At 44.9% G+C, this 8,954-nt stretch overlaps 1 long non-coding RNA gene across 1 annotated transcript; it reads left to right on the plus strand.

The window, feature by feature from the left end:
* Positions 1 to 555: 555 nt before the first annotated feature.
* Positions 556 to 7,056, plus strand: LOC309530932. Its single transcript, XR_014218965.1, has 3 exons — positions 556 to 610; positions 3,286 to 3,377; positions 6,827 to 7,056. It is a non-coding gene; the product is annotated as an uncharacterized lncRNA (long non-coding RNA).
* Positions 7,057 to 8,954: the final 1,898 nt, after the last annotated feature.

Consider the following 8,954-nt stretch of genomic DNA (forward strand, 5'->3'; position numbering starts at 1 on the left):
TGAGCAAGGGCAGATTGGGTAAGTGAGGACAATTTTTTTTTGTCTCCCTCATATTTCTTATATTCACAATAATTTTTTTATTTTTTTTTTGCCCCCACTCAGCTCGGTGCCCTGTGCGCGGGAACTGCCTAAATCCAGCACTGACTATGAGCTGTTTATAGTGGTACAAACTGCCTCAGATTATGAGGGACTTGTTTTTCAGTCGCCTCTCAGGGATACTGGCCACATCTACAACATGCATTTAAAGCACTCATACTACTTCAGCAGTGTTACAGAAAAATCTAGGTGTGAGGCTGCTCAGTCACCCAGCTCATCAGGCAGAGCCCATGGCTCCCTGTGGAAAAAAGGAAGGATTCCAGCCAACAATCGGAGCAAATAGCTGTAGACCAAAGTTATAGCGCAATAGGTTCAAAGAGGAAATTTGAACCCCGAGGATAGGGTGACAAATACTTTTAAAACTTTCCCACCATATCCCAGAATACAGTTCATACAGCATCATTGCTACATCACTGACAGGTCACAAAAGGGGAGGGGTTAACCTTGGCAAACATGTCCAGACCAGTTCTTGGTACAAGATTAGGATAAGCAGACATGGCAGGGCAAGACTCAGGTATAAGATTAGCATAGACAAATATGTCTTAAGTACCCACCACCCAAAAGTCCAATAGAACTTCCTTTGCATGTCTGGAGCCTGAGGCGAGTCAGGTGATGAGATTTGGCTTCCCTTGGCTAACAATGAGCCCAGCAATTGTCACCTCTGGGAACTTCCTGGAGTCCATTTTCAAGGGGAAAATAGCTTTGGAATGGAGGAAATTGGCAAAGGAGATGATTTCATATTATTTTTAAAGCTAGGCAACTTCCCTGAGCTGTCAAGTTGAAAGGATACATTCAGGCATAATATTTGTGACATTTAACTTTAAAGATGTGCCCACCCCCCGTAATTTCCATAACTGCAGCCATGGCATTCCAACTCACAAAGAACCCTGAGAACTAGAGACAGTTAAGGGTTCTGGGAACAGCAGCTCTCAGCATAATTTGGGGGGAAAGTGTGGCTGTTAAAGTGACACATATGTCCTTTAAATGTAATTGTGAGGAAGTGACAGCTCTCGCTCCAGATTTCCTGCCCTAGATGATCACGGAGGTCCTTTTCAACTCTGATATCTATGATTTCTCAACCTGGAACAAAACAAAGAACTCAAACCTTGCTGTTGGTATCTGTCTGGTATCTCAAGAGACAATGGAGTATGCCTCTGGGGGTGAAGTCAAATCACTGTGTTCGCAGCACAGAAGTGACTTCCCTGGGGAGCAAACAGGGGCGAAGGAAGGAGAACCAGCACCTGATGCGGGGTGGGGCAAACCGCCGGTGGTGCATGTGTGTGCACTGTACATACTGCGCATGCATGGCACTGCTATGTAGAGAGCATGTGTACGTGCCGCTACGTATGGCGCATGTGTGTGCAATGTATGTAGGGCGCATGTGCAGCGTTGTACGTAGCGCTGCCGCGCATGTGCCACCTGGCAGTTTGCCGATGCCGCCGCTCGAGCGCTGTATGGACGATGGCAGACGGTACAGCCACAAGCAGAGGATCCTCCACAAGTGGCTGTGGCGGGCCGATGGCAGTGGCAGTGGGGCGAGCCCCCCGCAGCGTGCCTTCTTGTCACCCCCCATCAGAGATGGCACCTGGGTCGGCCCGCCCCACCGTCCCCCTTTCCTCCGCCACTGGGTGCAAGCCTGGGCTGCGTGCATGGAGGTTGTGGGTTGCCCAGACCGTTATCCTTCAAACGCCCCCTTTCTTTGCCTTCCTGATGTGGTCCAAAGGAAAGCAGAGCAATATATGTGGCACCAGCTAGGCACCCAAACCCTAATGTTGTGAATATGTAACCATTTGGCCAGGACAGCAAGATTCTCTCTTCCTCCTCCTCCTTTTGGTATTTGTACCCCTCCCCACTCCTAAAACCTTGCTCGGAGGCCCAGTCCACATTTATTTCCAAACCCCAAAAGATGGGGGGGGGAGCACTTAAACTGAAAATATGCTTTACTTTGTGGCCTAATTCACTCCTTTCCTGTTACTTCTCCTTTTTTCCTCTGTCTCTTGAGTGCATTTGAAAAGCTAGGGGGGGGGGAATTAAACTCAAAATAAGTTTCCCTTTGCTTTAATTCATGCTTTAGAATTATCTTTAGTTACCTTGCTTTTTTAACTCCATTTCTCTTCCTCATCTGTACATTTTAGGAGGGCTGGTAGAGGAAAACACTTTTAACAAGTGTTGCTTTGGGGCAAAATTTGTATTCATTTTCTTCCCGTATTTAGGCACTGTGTTTCCATCACTTGTAAATCATAGAAAGCGACTTCTGGTAAATAAAAACCACGAGACGTGCACATTAGTGCCTTCATTTAAGAAAGAGCAGGTCATCAGAAAAAAAACCCTTATTGGATGATCTGCAGGTATTTGAAATGGAAAAGAGGAGAATGTCACATTTAGGGAACCCATAGGGAGAATTTGCCTGAATAGTCTTATGTTCGCATTCATTGTCAAGAGCACAGAAGGGAGCTTGAACCAATAAGCACTCTGCTTATTGGTTTATTGTCAGTTGCAGTGCTTATGTTGCATTTCAGTGGAAGCTATTTCCAAACAGCTGGGGATGGGGGAGAAATTTGGCTCCGTTCTAATTTAAAGGCAATCCTACTTTTTGAAACAATACAAGAACTGATGCACCGTTATCCTTCAAAGTTCACACTTCCCAGAGCCTTCCACCATGAGGGGCGGTTGCCAGCCTGACCCACACAGTGGCTTTGTCCCATGAGTTAAGGGATAAGGGGTGGTAGGTTGTCATGGAATTCTACTCAACATTGATCCAGAGCAGAACTCCAATATATAGTAACAGAGTAAAATCACATTGCAGGATTCCCAATGAACAGACCAGAGGCAATTACTATTTCATTCAGCAGAGCTTTACTGCTACTGAAGGCAAATGAACATAATGGTCACAAATCCAATACATTCAGGATTGGCACTGTCCATAAGAAATCCAGTTGCAGCAGATGTAACTTAAACTTACAATAACTTACAATAAGTCTAAACTTAAACACTAAGCATACTATGTACAGAACACCACACCAGAAGGAAAAGAGAAAGTGAAAACCAGGCCCCTTCTGGCCTGTATTTATAATCAGCATGACCTTGACAGAAAAAGATAAGAGAACCTGTTTAAGCCAGCTGTATTCAGCTTCTCGGAAGGAATAACCCAAACATCATGAACCTTCTGCTTGTTTCTATCACACATAGAAGCTTCCAGAACCCTATTGAATTAAGTAGAATGGGAAAGATCTCTACACATCAAATCAATACTTTCTGCACAAAGAAATGCAAACTGACAGGTAAGGGGTGAAGGAATCAGACCTGTGGGTGGAATTTGGCCTACTCGAATAGGCAGAAACTGAACATCAAGCAGGAACGTCAGTGTTCAGATGGGTTGCTTAAGGACCCCTGATTCCATTTGCCTCCCTATCCCTCCTCACAAATCTGATTGAGGAGAGTGTCTGACAAATGGGGCGCTGAATTGAAAAGCCCCCCCTATTGCTTGCAGGTGGTGGGTAAACCTGGAGGAAGGCAGTGGATGACCTTGGGGGTTTCAGATTTCAGCCACGCCCCATGCAGTGCTAAAATTTGGTGCCCGTCCACCACTCACATTCCATTGTAAATCATACTTGCAGCACCCCTGGTGGCACCCCAGAGGCTCCATGCCCAGGGTGACTGAACTGGTCATGCTCCCCTAAATCAGCCTCTGAGGAGGGACTTTTCTGTGGTGGCCCTCCATTTGCCCAACACTCTCCCCAGCCACATTTGTGAGTAAGGATTGGCATCCTTAATCTACCCATCCAATGCTGTTCTCCTAGCTTTTGAGAGACCAAAACGGGCAATGTGCATTCAGAACCATGTTGGGTTTGCATTGCATTGGACACATTCAGCCATCCGTGGACCTCAGCAGTCATGGTGAAGGCCTGGCCAGGGCGAAGGCCTCTTAAATACCTGCTGGGATTGACAAGGCACCTGACCCTCACCTGAATCTCATAGCTCTCCTGACAAGTGATTTGGTCTGCAGCCACAGTGTGGAAATAAAGGATGAGATTGCCCACCAGATACCAGGCACTCTACTATTCAAATTAGGACCCAGTGTTTTTGTTACAACCCCCTTCTCAATTAAGTAATCCATTTTAATCTAGAATTTAAATTCTCAAAACTTTCTTATTTGTTAATTCGAGCAAGTAAACTACTGCTCTCACTTCATCACAAACAGTACTTCTACCTGCAACACACTTGAGCAAACCTGCTCTTCCTTTCACAGATATTTTATTGCCATTTGCAACTGTAGCTGCCTCTGATTAGTTATCATTTAACTCTTTGGGGAAATAATTAGCATCACACCTCATGTGCATGGAAGTTGCCAAACCAATTAAACAACTAGAAGGATTACTGTTAATAGCACCAGTTTTCCTATAACTTGATATTGCTGGATAGTTCTGATGAACTGCCAAAGCATTTTTAGTTTGCTTTCTGTTGCCACCCTAGAACTTTTCTTTATCAGTCCCACTTTGTTTTGTATGATTCCTTGCAAATGAAGGAAAACAACTTTTCTGCCTGTACATGTTGATAATATAATTTTGGTTACTGAGAACAAACAAGATTGGGTGCAGGCCTGGCCAGGACATGGGCATCCTGACTGTGACAGAGGTGACCTGTGTGCTTGCTTGCTTGATTAACATCTTTGGGAACTTCAAGGTCTCTGCTCTCCCTTCTTATGGTGTTTTTACTGGACCTGGAGACTCCAATAGAGAGCATTCCATGTCAAGAAGGAGGGCAAGTTGGCATCCTATCAAATGACAGGGCAGGAGCCACACAGAGCAGGGCCTTTTCACTGGTGGTGCCCATTGTATGCATTGCTCTTCCCAACCTGCTCTCTTTTGGCCTGTATTTTGGAGCTTTATAATTTAGGAAGACTTTGGAAGAACTGGTTGACAAGCCTTGTTAGTCGCTGATGTATGAGTGGATTTTATTTGCTGCTATTCTGGGCTTCTGGTGCACCAGGGTTTACACCAGCATAATAGAGTTGGCCAGGATGCCAGAAGGGGTGCAATTTACGAGCTTTCTCCATTATCTTCACAGCAGGGGGTGTTCAGTCAACAGTGCAAAGGCTGAGCTGAAGCATTCTCTGCTGGTTACCTGCTTTCAGCAATAGGGGTCGCTGTTTGGTAGTACCCAATTGGTTAGCTGTCAGATTCTAGAGCTCCCTATTGGTGGCTCTTAGGTAATTCACAAAATACATAGTCCATTCATAAAACAAAGTGTTCATTCATAAAGCAGTAACATAAATCTCCATTGCTACATATTGGGTGTATATTTCAGCGGTTGAACATACATGTTTATGACCATGCTGTAGTGTAGTGCTTATGCTACTGTGAATAAAAGGTGGCTGGGCTCATTGTCTCAGGGTTGGGGGTGGATAGGTGACAAAACTGATTTCCAATAAGCCCCCCCCCCCTTTATTTCCATAACAAGTCCTTGATTCTGTACTTTGAATAGTGACACCAGGGACCTAGAAGGTGCAGGGCTTGTCAGTCCAACCCCTGCACAGTCTCATCAGGGCTGCCCTTAAGGCAATTGGAGCAATTTAGCCAAATTGGGCCCCGCTTGCTGTTCCTAAGGCCTGCCCCCCCACACCAGGGCAATCTAAATGGATTTTATTTGTATCTCTAAGATTTTGCAGACTTTGGCTGTGAACTGGGGCCCTACTAAAAAAAAAAAATTCAAGTTGCGCCCCACTGCTTCAAATTGGGCCCCACTAAAAGGTGTATGAAAAAATGGCCGGTTAATAGGTGAGAATCTATAGCTATAAAATATTAGGTTAAAGGATTAAGACAAAAACAAAGAAGGAAAGGAATTGCTGAATTAACCAATTGAACTGGAATACAAAAAAGGGAGGTGAGAGGAGGTCAGGGAAGCAAGGAAATGAAATGTAAGATACGGAAGGATTAATCTGTTTTTAAGTGTTTTTTCTAACTTTTTTTTCTATATTTTGTATTTTGTATGTTTTTTTCTTTTTCTATATTTTCCCTTGTTTCTTTTATTTTTAACTATGTTATTTTTTGTTTCTGAAATTTTAATAAATATCATTAAAAAAAAAACAACAAATTGGGCCCCACTAGCTAGCCCTGAGTCTCATAGTTGCTGGGCCTGAGTTGTGCTGCCCTTACATGAAGTCTTGGGTTTGCAATTTTGGGAGAGGGGAGACCGTGGCACTGGGGAGAGGGCAGGCTGGTGAGGCCCCCTAGATTTAGAGGCCCAAGTTGCCCTGCCCTCGCATGAAGTCTTGGGTTTGCAATTTTGGGAGAGGGGAGGTTGTCTGCTGGGGAGCGGGCAGGCTGGTGAGGCCACCTAGATTTAGAGGCCCTAGGCTTCAGCCTACTTAGCCTATACATAAATCCAGCACTGGCTTCAGTTGACTATGGAAGCCTGAAAAGACTTGGGAAACCCAGCTTTAAATACCACTGCCCCTTGCATGGCCACTGCTACCTCTGAAGGTTGCATTAACAGTGCAGCCACACTCTTTCTGCCCCAAACAGCCAGCCAACTCATTACAAGATGGCAAAGCCAATATTTCCATTTACAACACATGGTACCTTTAAGGCCATTTCCCTGCCCACTTCCAGAGGTGCTGCCTATGTTGCTTGGTATTCGCAGCCTTCCAATGAGTGAGTGTGAAAATATGACACCTTGAAGAAAATGAAGAATAGCTCTGTAAAGATTTGCAATGTTCCCCCCCCCCCAGGAGAACATGCTTTGGAATACCTCTGCTGTGGTATGGCTAAAGTTCAGCTCCTTCATTTTTATGGGTACCCGATAATTGGAAGAAAAATGACCCCCGATGAAAACCAAACGGCCCAACATTTACATTCATAAACCTGAGTGAATATCAATTACATTATCAAATATTACACAAAAAACATTCTTCTGACTCTCCCAGTGTCATTTGCTGTATAAATTGGCCTATTACAGATCTGCAGACTCTGAGATACTATCAGGGCCCTTCATTAAGGTGCCATGACTGAAATGTGGAAGCTGTCACTGGGCAGAAAATGATGGCGCATGGGCACCATAAATCACAATTTAACCCATAATAGCCTTCAGCTGGGGCCCTCGCCGTGTCATTCGTTTCATTTCTGAAGACATTTAGTGCCATTTATGCTAAGAAGTTTGCACACTCAGGTTTATTAGGATGGACCTAGCAAACAAGGTGGTGGGGAATCCCTGCTGACCTCGCCATCCCGATAAGGAAGAACCATTCATATAAAATGCTATCTCCTTTCCCCTTGAAAGTCAACCAAACTGATTCCCACAATGCAAATGAGTTTTTCCTAATGGATATTGCAGCAAGATGGTGGCTGAGGAGAAAATCGATTCTCTCCATTTGCCAGACTGCTTCTGACTATTACCTGCGCCCCACAACCTGACATTTTTATTTTTTTTAACCCACAACATTTCTCTCAAATGGGGATTCAAGTGGCCCCACAGGTGTCCTGGAAAAAACAGGACATCCCGTTTTACCTCATGAGAGAATGGCAGCCATTTTGTGTGACATGATCTCACGTGACTCCGCACCACAATTCCCCCCCCAAAAAAGCACTTTTTGTAGGGCCGCAGTCTCATGCAGTGCTCCAAAACACACATTTTGGGGCACCATGACCCCCAAATGCACTTGGGGGAGGGAATTGCTGCACAAAATTGTGGGACATCACAGTGTCCAAAATGGCCACCGTTCTCTCACAAGAGAAAATGGAAATATGGCATCCAGGAAGCTAGCACCCCAGTTTTTGCCTTCAAGGTGTTGGAGGGTATGTATATCTAGGTGCACCATTACAGTGGTACCTCGGGTTAAGAATTTAATTTGTTCTGGAGGTCCATTCTTAACCTGAAACTGTTCTTAACCTGAGGTACCACTTTAGCTAATGGGGCCTCCTGCTGCCACCGCACGATTTCTGTTCTCATCCTGAAGCAAAGTTCTTAACCCAAAGTACTATTTCTGGGTTAGCGGAGTCTGTAACCTGAAGCGTCTGTAACCTGAAGTATCTGTAACCCGAGGTACCACTGTATTACACACTACCCAAATGAGTGAACTCTTAAGCATCCAACAAATAATACTGTCATATGTGCCTACTATTGTTTGTTGGCTTTAGGTGGCTCCCACTTTAGTGGTTTCATTGTCTTGACATATCTCATTCTCTCCCCCCCCCCCTTCTTCTTCGCCACATATCTTTCCTGTTTACTAAGCTGTACAGTAGCACCTACCATTGCTCCAAATGGCAGCTTTTGCAGCATGACAAATACCTGGTGTGATGGATGTATTGTACGGACTAAGCAGTTTTCATCTGGTTGCCTCCAAGGGACACCAAGAAAAGTTTGTGGTGGGGTCATGGCAAGCTGCCAGTGGTCTGAAACATCACAGCCATATTTCAGCATCTCTGTGAAGTCTCTATTGCCTTATAAGCAACAAGCCATGTGCTGCATTTGACCTTCGAATAACCCTGAGGAATTTTACAAATACCCCTGAGGAATTTTGCAAGGAATTCTTGAGGCCCCACAACTGTTATCGGGTTTTTTCCCCAGAGATTGTTAAAATGTTGCAATAAAATGTCTGTGTGCACATAGAGGAGGGAGAAAGGATGTCACATAGAGGAGGGAGAAAGGTTGTTTTCTGCTGCTCCAGAGAAGCGGACACGGAGCAATGGAGCCAAACTACAAGAAAGAAGATTCCACCTAAACATTAGGAAGAACTTCCTGACAGTAAGAGCTGTTCGACGGTGGAATTTGCTGCCAAGGAGTGTGGTGGAGTCTCCTTCTTTGGAGGTCTTTAAGCAGAGGCTTGACAACCATATGTCAGGAGTGCTCTGATGGTGTTT

Source organism: Podarcis vaucheri (assembly GCF_965113315.1).
Source record: "Podarcis vaucheri genome assembly, chromosome: 4".
NCBI lineage: Eukaryota > Metazoa > Chordata > Lepidosauria > Squamata > Lacertidae > Podarcis > Podarcis vaucheri.